The sequence below is a fragment of the Leuciscus leuciscus genome (genome assembly GCF_965113295.1).
Source record: "Leuciscus leuciscus genome assembly, chromosome: 5".
Taxonomy (NCBI): Eukaryota; Metazoa; Chordata; class Actinopteri; order Cypriniformes; family Leuciscidae; genus Leuciscus; species Leuciscus leuciscus.
Window position 1 is genome coordinate 19455810 of NC_138729.1, and position 11767 is coordinate 19467576.

Genomic DNA, 11767 nt, shown 5'->3' on the forward strand with positions numbered 1-11767 from the left:
CAGTTTTTTTTTTTTTTTTTTATGTTTTTTATTTATTTATTTATTTTCACATCTTCTGCAAAGCTAAAACTGCTGTAACGCTGACTCAAAGAGACAATGTCCTCAATTTCACTTATTGCTCCAGAATCATTGATTTGAATTGACAGGCTGATTAAAAATTCACTTCTATTAATTATTTAGGCTGTTATTTCAGCTATCAAATCCTAGGGAAACTTACGAGACCATGTCAGCTTGTTATAATTAGCAAAGTCAAGCTAAAAACCCTGCTTTAAACTAAACACGTGTCCATGTGAATTTACACAAACCTGATTTCCCATGGTGCATTTGTTTCTCAGAATAAGCTACAAATGAATTATAAATAAATAATGGTTGCTCAGCAAAATCTTAGGAGATTTTCTAAATACACTTATTCATCAAGTTCAAAAAATGAACATATTTTGCTATGAACCGAAACACACAATGAAATGTCTCGCTTTAATTCGCCCGCAGGTTTCATAGACGGAGCCATAGAGGGAAAACTCATAGAGGACAGAAAAGCAGACGCAGGAACCATAAGGGAAAACTCCCAAATGCAAAACAACAGCGATGAGAATGATTTCTGAACAGAAATAGCAGTCCAACACAACGTACACACTGACAAGACCCGTCAAAGAAACTCAAACAGGACTGAACTTAAGTAGTCGAGATGATGATGATGAAATCAAATGAATAACCATGACAACTAAGGCGAGAATGGTGCAAAACACAGAATCCATGCGGTGTGACAAAAATAAATAAATAAATGAGTGAATTATAAAGAAAATGGAGAGGAAAAAAAACACATTACAGGACATCAATACTATTAACTAATAACTTTGCTACTTTACCAGAGTTATTAGTTGTTTTGCTGGAATACAAGAGCTGCATTATATACTGGACATGTCCAATACAAAAGAGGTGGGAAATTCCATCGTCCCATGCTGTCTGATCCGCTTGCTTATAGTGCAAAAAGGGAGTCCAAATTTTGAAAAAGTTTCCCTTTAACTACACATGTCAGTTTTTCCAAGGCAAGGTTGCTGGTCATTTCTTTAAACCATTTATTTGGGAAGGGTGCTTGGGTCTCCTTCCATTTTAAAGCAATAGCACACTCAGCCTGAAGAAAACTAAAATCAATTTGTTTGTGCTTTCTTGCATTTATCTCCAAATTTACTGGGTATGAAAAATAATTGGGAGCAAGAGGGATATTTTCTTCAGTCAATTTACCAATCATAAGATCAATCTCCTTTCAAAATCCCCGAGTATTTGAATATTTGGATTAAACTTATGCAGTCTGACGAGGGTAATTTAGGTCTGCAGGAGCCAATTTTAATGCAGCAACTTGCACCAAGTATTGACGCTGTGGTTTTGGGCAAATAAACAAGATTTCGATCAATCCTTATTTAGAAATGTCTTCCATGAAAATCATTCTTCCATGCCAATAAATAAGATAACAAACTCTCTGATCCCTCAGTATATTATAAAAGAATGACAGTTTGCCCTTATCCCTTAAACGTTTTAAAGTGTGATTTTCTAAAGTTGGCAAGCGGGGTTCTGAATACATTTTCTTTTCAGAATGTATCAAACGTTTGTAAATATACTGTATATATATATATATATATATATATATATATATATATATATATATATATATATATATGTGTGTATGTATGTATGTATGTATATAAATGTTTCTGAGGGATATCATATTTCCTCATCACATTGATCTGTATTTTATTGAATTTATCACAACCAAAAACCGGAAACAAAAGGTGGCAATAATACCGCTTCTGCTGAAGTCTTTTGGCTAAGAGCTCTCTAGTGCCAGCTGTGAGGAGTTCTGCTCGAGTCATTCGTTGGCTCATCTCCCTTCACGGAGCCAGTGACAATGTGGCATGTGTTGAGGAAGTGGGCAGGCATTGCTCTGCTCAGCAGCCCTTTGGGAGGCACACTTGTCTCAACACCAGCCTCCTGGACCTGACAGACACACACACACACACACACACACACACACACACACACACACGGATATACACACCTCCTGTCTCTGGTGACTCATATTCCAAAAAACTTGTCTGATGAATATCAAGACACATTATAAACATCTTCCTCAAAAGCTTTACTGACTGACGTTGTATAAACTATGAGTCTTTACAGTAGACTTGCTCAGTTGGTTTGCTTTTGAAATCAGAGCAGAGTAAACCGGTGCAGACTGGTTATTTTCATCAGAGTGCAAACTATTCCCAAAGGGTCAGAGGAATTTTGACATCTGCCCCGGCACACATGGGAGCACAGATGTGTGGAGAACTCCTGAACAACAAATCCCACATTTCCTGTGTTTTACAGTAACAGGGGTATTTGCATTTGGTGATTGGAGTTCTGGAAAATAGGTTACAATCCCAATAGACATGAATTATATGCAAATGGGTCTCAGGCTATTGCCATTTTTAACTTGCTAATACAGAAAATAAGATGGTTTGGGTTTTAAAACTACTATTTTCGATGTCTGTGCTTTAAGGCTTCAGCAGTGTGGTACATTATGGGTTGTGGGTAAGTCTATTGGATCATAGTGTAATCTGCCCACAGCAATAAATCAAATTAAGTTAGCGTGTAAATATTTACTGATAAAATGCATTAACTACAGTTAGTTTCGGCCATTGATTTTAATTGGCTGAGTGGAGTTCCTAGAGTGCTGCTTTACAGTGCAACGACAGCATTGTTTGGATCTGTAACGTCTAAGTCTTAGGAAGAAGGTGTAGGCAGATTCAATAGTCCCAAACAACAAAGTTTAATAAATGAGAGCTGACAACACAAAACAGTGTGATAACATGACAATACCGGACAATGAGGGAGAGGAGGTGAGGAACTTAAATACACAATGGTGCTGGACATAATGACAAACAGCTATGATGATTGGTAAGTTTCCATGGAAACTGATGAGTGCTGAGAAACTTGAACAAATGAAACATGTGACTGAAGACAAACACATTTCAGGGACATTTCACTGTTTGTATTTCAGCCTTCAAGTGGAGTCAAAATCGGATTTATGAGACCAGAACACATGAATAACCAAGCAAAGTCTAGTAGTCTTTTACTAGTGGGAAAATGGAATTGTAGATTATACGTGAGTTGCCGAGTTTTGATGTTTGAAGGTCCATGAAACGTGGTGGCAAACAAGTCTGTTTTAGTGACTGTTTTAGTGAATTTTTAGTGATTGTTTCTGCAGTTTACAGTCTTACGCTAGTAGGAGCTGAAAAGTGACTGTCTTAAAAGAGTCATTTAATCATTTACTCACCCGATTTGTTAAAAAATGTGATGTATTCAAGTGCAAAACACCTATATCGTTGATTCTGTTTTGAATCCCTTTGGAACTACTTTCAGTGGCAGAGAATAAAGACACAAAGTAACACATCTCATAGCAATACTGTGTTTAAAATGCAAGTTACTCAGCTATTAACTTCTTGTTAATTGAACTGGTAACAGAATGAAGCAATATCATGCTTGCAGTAGTGCTGTTGGTCTGAAAGCGTGCTCTTGCATCTGTTTCACATTTCATTATAGATGATTGGTTCAGTTGGTTGTGTTCAGTTCACAAATCAAAGGTATCCAAGACTGCCAAATCTGAGTAACAAAACCAACCCACTGGCCAATTAAAACTAGTCCAATGATCAATAAAACTAGCCTAAATACCAAAACTCTAAATATGCCACTCCTATAACTACAATACATATTTTACTGTCACTGTTATGCATTACGCAAAATCTCAACTTGAACATCACTGTATAGTAATCATAAACCGTCTGTTTTCGTAATGGATCATCTTACCTTAATACTGAAAGTAGATGATCAAAATCCATCAGTGGGGGTGAAAAACCTTCATTTTATGAACTACCGGTATTTAAAAAATAATATATTTACAATTTACAATTGGAGAGACCTGTCAATCCATGAAAACAGCCACACACAGGCTCCCTACCAGAGCCCTTCCCTCACAAAAATCTCAGCCCAGTTTTATCATTGGTATATATAAATTGGATAGGCTAGAGTAAAATATTTCAACACAAGCATTTCTGTCAAATATAATTTATGCAATATGTCAAACCTTTAACCTGCAGGGGGGAAAGAATCTACCCTTGGCAACACTTTTAAAAAGAAAAATGCAGACTTAACAACCCTGAAGGTATCGTTGAATTTTTCAGAATAATGATGAATGTCTCAGCAGTTTTTGGGAATTTATCAACAGTATAAAACCGTAAGCAATAAACAGGTCTCACACAATATCTGTCTAAAGCCATTCTATGAATAATGCCATTCTATAATGCCATCTATTGAATTGTGTTGAGTTTCTACTAGGGAAAGTGAGCTGAAATCCACTGGAGAGTAAAATATACGTGATGAATATGTTTGTGAACGCCACAGCTCTCGGTCAGATAGCGATGAGAGTATGTGAGGCGTTATCGCCAGTGGCCCATAAAGTGGGGGGATCTTCTTATGGCTGCGCATTACAAACTGGAATTCAACATCACCATCGGCATGATTGTGGTCATAGTCAAACAGTGAGTATTAGTAGTAACCGATACACCACTGCTGAAACATAATCTACTGTACACATCTTGCATGCTACGACGTGTATAGTCAACCTTGAAATGCTCTTACATGTTTTCCTACATTATCTCTGCAGCCAAATTCACATTCTGCAATTTCTCAAGTGTTCTGCTTCATTAATGGAAAAACAGTGATCTCAGCCCTTTCCTGATCCAGATTGACAGCTGTCTTTATGCCGCTGTCATTACCCAGGCGATGGTATAATGCACACAGATTTGGTGCCTGCACCCCAAATGACAGCAATCCAATGTTGCGTCTAAAAGAGGTATTTAATATTATAATTACGACAGAGACCAACCCTCCATACAAGTGCTTTAAGAAAAGACGCTTGGCTCATAGTACTGAGCTTATGCATTAAACATGAAACCCATATGTTGGGTTGTGGAGACGGGTCTCCCAGGAGGCAGCAGTGGATGATGCGCTGAAGCTGGGGGGTGCATGAGGGGGTTTCTATTGATGCACCGGGCAAAAAAAACAAGTATTGAAGTTGTCAGTTGAGAGCTATTTGCATATCTACAGAGTCAGGGGTTTGTTTTTATTCAGACTGTGATTTTACTCAACTGAGCACCGACACAAAGAAATATAGACGAATTTGTGCTGTGGGCAGTGGCCTCAAATCACTGATAGATAACCCTGTTTGTTCAAAAATGCACTGGTTATGTGTTATACATGAGATGTTTGTCTTCTGGGTATCATGGAATGAATGGAGAACAGAAAAAGAGAGAGATTAGATGATAGAACCAAGTGTTTGGCCAAAATGCTGTGATGAAATTTATCTTGCTAACATGTACTCCCTGAAGACATTGACAGATTTGATGTTGTGAGTGCCTTTTAACTGCCATTTATGTACTGTAAGTCACAGCCAAGACTTCAAAGGGATAGTTGACCCAAAAATGTATATTCTGTCATCATTTACTCACTCTTATTTCTTTCAAAAACCTGTATGACTTTCTTTCTTCAGTAGATATTCTCTCTTCAGAAGATGTTTTGAAGAACAAACAAAATTGGACCCCATTGACCTTCATTATGGACAAAAACAGTCAAAATGCCTTTTGAAGTTTTTCTTTACTTTTTGGGAGAACTATCTCTGAAGCAATTTCACATGAGCCACACATGATTTGACCACATGTAATCAAAGACCTGCTGATATTCAGTATAACAGCATGTGAGTGTGATGTTGCTTTAATACAGTTCAATGATTAAGAAGTTAATAATTTAGTAATTAGAAAGTTAGTAATTTAAATTTCAGATAAAATTAGTTTTTATGTTTTTTTCTGTCTAAACAAATGTCCCCCCCCCCAAAAAAAAGCCAAACCATCAAGCAAAATATACTTCGTTTTTTACACACATATATATTGTATGCGCACAGTGTTTCACATTCGAAAAAGAAATGGATGTGATATATAGTGGAAGATAAATTAGATAATAGTTCAGACACTAGACAAGGATGAAACTTCATGCTATCAAATAGAGTATACTTTGAAAGACTATGAGTTTGGCTGTATGCATGCGCTAACGTTCGCATCAAAACTGAGGAACACTGTGGGCTTTAAAGACAGCATGTAGCATTTGCAGTATGCAAATCCTTTTACTTCTGCAATGTGATCTATTTCTGAGTCAAACTAATTAAAATGGAGCTTGATTTTATCCATTAGCAATAGATTGCTGCAGGGAAGATCGTATGTTTGATTCCATCGCCCAAGTCAGTGGGTTTTTTAAATTGGTTTTTGGTTTGCCTTAAATAAGTTCTGTGTTTAACACATGCTTAAGATATTTGCACATTTTATTCTATCACTATTTAATACATCAGTAATAATAACCAGTTATGATTTTTTTTAAATCTTTGTCACACTTTAGATTAAGGTCATACCTTGATCTAAAGTGTGATAAACTAACTATTAACTATGACTTTTGCCTCAATAAACTAACTACTGCTTATTAATAGTTAGTAGTAGTTGGGTAGGATTAAGGGATGTACAATCTGGTTATGCAGAATAAGGCATTAATATGCACTAATAAACAGCCAATATCCTAGTAATATGCAAGATAATAATAGTGAGGATTGGACACTAAACTTAAATGTTACCAAAATCTTTTACTGGTCTTGAAATAGGCGGTTGCTAACAAGTGGCTAAATGGGATGGCAACGGTTGTCGGGGACTTGAAACTTCATCACACCAAACAGGATATCCCATCTACTCACCAGCCTCATTGTGTTTGTCATGCTCTTCCAACTGTTCTAGCTCAAACTTTAATGGAAAATGTTTTTTTTTTAACGATAAGACTTACAGTGTTGTCGGAAGCTTAGTGATGATGATGTTGAAGTCATGTGACTGTGGTGTAGTTAGTTTACAGCCTATGTTAAAATATTTACTTTTGCCAATTGGCTTTAGAATTCTTAAAAGTTTTGCTCATTTGTCAAGATTATCTAGATGAACAAAAGTAGCAATCATAAACTTTTGTTAGTCACAGAGCTTTTGGTCATAGAGAGAGGATTTTGGTCGACGGAACAGGGTGATGCTAATGTGCAAAATTACAACAACAACAACAACAACAAAATCAATACTGCAGCGCTCTGTTGATTGGGTGGTGAAAAGTAGGCATGGCCTTCCAGAACAGAGTAAGCTCTAATCCGGATGAATGAAACCCCACTACAAGAGATCCTGGAGCTAAAGAACACATTTACAGAAAAACTCGCTCTAAAATCACCCTGCTTTAGCTCTGTCCTGCAAAGTTGAGAACACCAACAAAGCGGAGTCATAAAAACAGTAAAATGCAGTGAATACAAAACATAAGCACTCTTGGACTTCCGCCTCAGTTTAGACTACCGGAACTACAGTAACTGTAGAATAGTTGTTGCATGGCATTTTGATCAGCATGCAGTGACCATTTTGTGAACTTGCCAAAGGAACATTCAATCCCATTTGGAAAATCACATGTCCATGCTGAATATAACAGCACTGGATGCATTGCATATTTTCAGTAATTGCTTTGGCTGAAGTGGTGCTCATTGAATGCTACTGTCCACAGCTTAGAAGGATTTCACTTTTGCCAGGTGCTGTTGCTAAAGCCAACACCTGCGGAGTTGTGTAAGGCCCTCTTGTGTGAATGTGGTAAATGCCTTTACTGCCAAAAACTGAGCAGGAATGCAAGAGATGTGCCTCATTAGCTTTTTCTTCAGCTGCATTTTTTTTTCCGGATTTCTATGTGTGCGCTTAAGAGAGAAAGAGCTTGTGTATTCGGTGAAGCCCTCCAGGAGGAGGCATATGAGCGGCCCAAGTACACGGGTGCGTGCTCGTGTTTTTGTATTAGCGAGTGTGCGTCCGCCATGTGCCTGCCTGTGTGTGACTGCGGTGCGAATAGCCCCACAGTACCTTCTAGAGGGACCCTGCCGCAGCACAAAGAGACCCTTGTCTTGAGGTGTCACAGAACAGTATGTATTAGACACCATATTAAATGTCCCTTAAGCATAGAGGAAGTCTGACGACGGGTGAGGCCATGCCAGGGAGCCACCAAAGAGGCTTTTGACAGTGGCCAAAACAGATGGCTGGGAATGGAGAAACAAGGTCAAAGAACACCGAACACACTCTCTCCGCTCTTTTCTCCTCACCACATTCGATACGATTGAGCATCATCTGATGTTTGCCTCTCTTTTTAATTAAAATGGATGATTTGGAATAGGAGCTTCGTTGTTTTCCCCCCAAAGGTGCTTAAGGGGGGAAGTAAAGATAAAAGAGAGGCTTTGTGTCTGGCCGCTGAATGAAAGGAACCACTGTGTTGACTGCTCGGAACAAGACCAATCAAAGATAACCTGTGTTCGAATGATAAGCGCTACACCGTTGGTTCAATGACATGTATCTACATGGAGGTTTGATAACTAGTGGTAACATGACCTTCGGGTGGTCCCATCGGTGTGATTATAGTCGCCACAATGCATTCAGACCCTCTTACGTGTTTTTCAGCTCTATCTGCAGTAATCAAACGCTCTCCTGATCCTTTACTGGGTGATTTGTTGGGTGCGATCATGATAGTATTTCAATGCCTGTCGATCACAATCATGGAAACTCATTAGAATGGTTCATTTAGCGTGCTTTGTTTAGTGTGCTTCTTTCCATGCTGTACATTAAACACAGCAAGAGCCTTTACAAAATGAGGTGCAGTAATTACTAATGGTAAAACGAATGCCGTAGGTGATTATACACCATTTATCCTTGTACACGTCAAATTAGCGTCAAGTCAGTGAGCCTGATGTTTTGTTGGATCAAAATATCCAATTTCTGAAGTAGTAACAACTAAAGCAAGATTTTGCAGGTCAACCTCAAGAGTCATTCTGACAGTAAGACGTATTATACATTAAACATGTACAGCTGCAGAACAAGGGTGACTGCTGGGACACGGAGAGGCTGTAAGACTATGCCGTTGTCCTCTTACCGTGAAGGGGAATGGCACAGGGCTCGCCTTTTTTCACTGACTGACATGAAAGTCTCAGGCAAGTTCAGCCATGTTGCCTTGATGTTGTCACTGAGTTGAAATGTTAGGGTCAGCGCTTTGTGGGAGTTGGGTTCAGGCCCTGGCCCTTCCTCTTGCAGCTGTGTGGAGGGTTGTTGTCCGGAGCTGGTATGCTCTCAAGCTCGTCTATTGACGTATTAGGAGAAGCCAGCTGGCCAGACAAAGCACAGTTAATAAGACTGGCCTACAGCCCAATGCCCTACGGTACTGATAAACAAAATCCGATGTATATTTTGTTGAAATGAGGCATATTTTGTTCAAAAATGAATGCGTAATTAAAAATGTAGATTTCATATTGCCCCTAAAGACAGCTGTGATCCATAAAGCACAGGCCTCTGCTATAGAGGTTTGGGATTAACATTTCCAGCGAATTTCATGGCTAAAAAAGGTCCATTGTCAATTGTCAATATAGCGTAACAATGTATAAAGCACAGTTCACACAGAAGTCACTTTAAAGCCAATCAGGTTTCTGTTGGTCAGCACGGATAATTCACATGACCAATTTGAAAATGAGCTAAATCTACGTGGGGAATAATGCCTATAATATTTTGCAGGAAAACGTTAGATGTGACCATGCTGAAAATGTGTACATTTTAAAAAAGAATAAAAAATTGGATGACAAAAAATAAAATAAAATACAGATTTCATTGAATTACCTCGGCAATCATTTGAATTTGATTATTGACGCGGTGCTAATTTTTATCCTATCTGTTAATTTATTCAAAAATACATTCAAAATGCAATTCGCACATTCGGTGACTTGAAAGCACTTCTTTTATGATGAGCACAAATGTCTATATTAAAGTTCATATTTCTTTAGGGAATGATTTTTAAGAAAAGGGTTAATGAAAGCTTGCATATACCATCGATCAAATTAGCTAATGACAATTCTAATGTCTACTTGATGCCTCACAGAATTACTTTGTGGTTTGTAGGGGCACTTAGAGGTTATAATAGTGACTTGCCATTGACCTATATTCAGATGTGCCAGAGGGGACCAAGCTGAGGCCCTGACACATCTGAATGCATGCTCTCCATGACCAATCAATAAGCCATTATCACTGCACTCTAAGACAATACACACTCTGTGTATCGTTTAGGCTTATGGGACACCCGCATTAGGACTTCAATATCATACTCATGCAATTGATTTAGGTCAACTTGTTTTCCTCACCTTAAATAAAAAATGTTTTGGCTTTTGGATAGTAATTCTATAATCCGGTTCCCAAGCAGTGTCACACTAAAGTGAGAACCAGGCCACTGTTAAGACCCCCCCAAAAAACAAATCCCCCTAATCCTGAGGCTGGCAAAGTACTTCTTACACCTCGCCTGATTTTTGACTGACCACTTAAGCCGTGGAAGAAAACGAATTGGGTTAAAGGCAGGCTTAAACCTCCACGCTTCACACGCTGCTATCCCATTAAACTGCTGTTCCAATACTCTAATCAACTTACAAACTTACTGCTTTGCCCTCTACCACAAAAGCAACAAAACACAGAAGAATTTCCAGTGTTATCGTTTGAATCATCCCTGCGAGACGTACTGTATAGCGCAGCATAACCCAATTTTGTGTATTTATGAAAATGGGTTCATGTTTAGTCTCCTGCATTCTCTTTAAATTGATTTTGTATTGTGTTGACACTGTGGACCTGGTCTTGGATTTCTAACACTGCTGCTCCCCTGCTGGACACCAGTAGTGCTGCTTTCTCTACAGTAAGAGGGTGTTTGTGGCCCTATAAATAACACTTTCACTGCTATCCAGCACAGGAAGTACGTCTGTATTAATGTCTTGTGGTCTTAGCATGTTATTGCTAAAAAGCTGATGATATCATCCTATAATTGGCTCAAGTCTGATTTTCAATTAGAATTTTCACATAAAATATGCAGCTTTAGATTACACCCTTAGAACTGTTTATATCATCACCAACCTGGACAAAACTAGGTTAGTCCATAATAGTCTTACTATATTTTACAATAAACATTATTTCAGTTAGGCTCTATATCTCTTTAGTAATAACATTAAACCATAATAATACATATTTATTATTTGTGCCCTTCCAATTTAGTTTTTGTTAGCTTTCACGGGTGTAACTTTCACTGTGACTTTAAGTGTGGCTTTTTTGTTGTTGTATTTTTTATTGTTTTATTTTTTATTCTGTTTTATTTTTTAGTTTAGTTTTAGTTTTGCAGTGTTTTTTTTTTTTTACATGTGTATCTTAAAAATAATAAGTCAATGCTGTTGCGTTCTCTCTCAAATGTTTTGCGTTCCCCCAAGAAACTTTGCGCTCCCTTGCAAAACCTATGTGTTCTTCTTTTGAGATTCTCGGCGGAATGCAAAAGTTTAGCAAGGGAATGCAAAACCACTGACACATTTTTTTTTTTTCATCTCTCTCTCTTTTTTTCTTTTTTTCTTTTTTTCTTCACCATGTCCCTTTAGGGGCTCCGTACTAATACTGTAGGCCTATATGTGCACCTGAACACTTTTGAATTGAATGGTGTATTGAAAAGAATTGCACATTCTTTAAGTTTAATGAAGGCAAGTATAAAAGGTTTCTAATCTTATAATAGACTACCAGGTATCAAAAAAAAAAGAAAAAAAAAAAAGAATGGCTACATTTTTTTTTGCTAGCGATTTTTC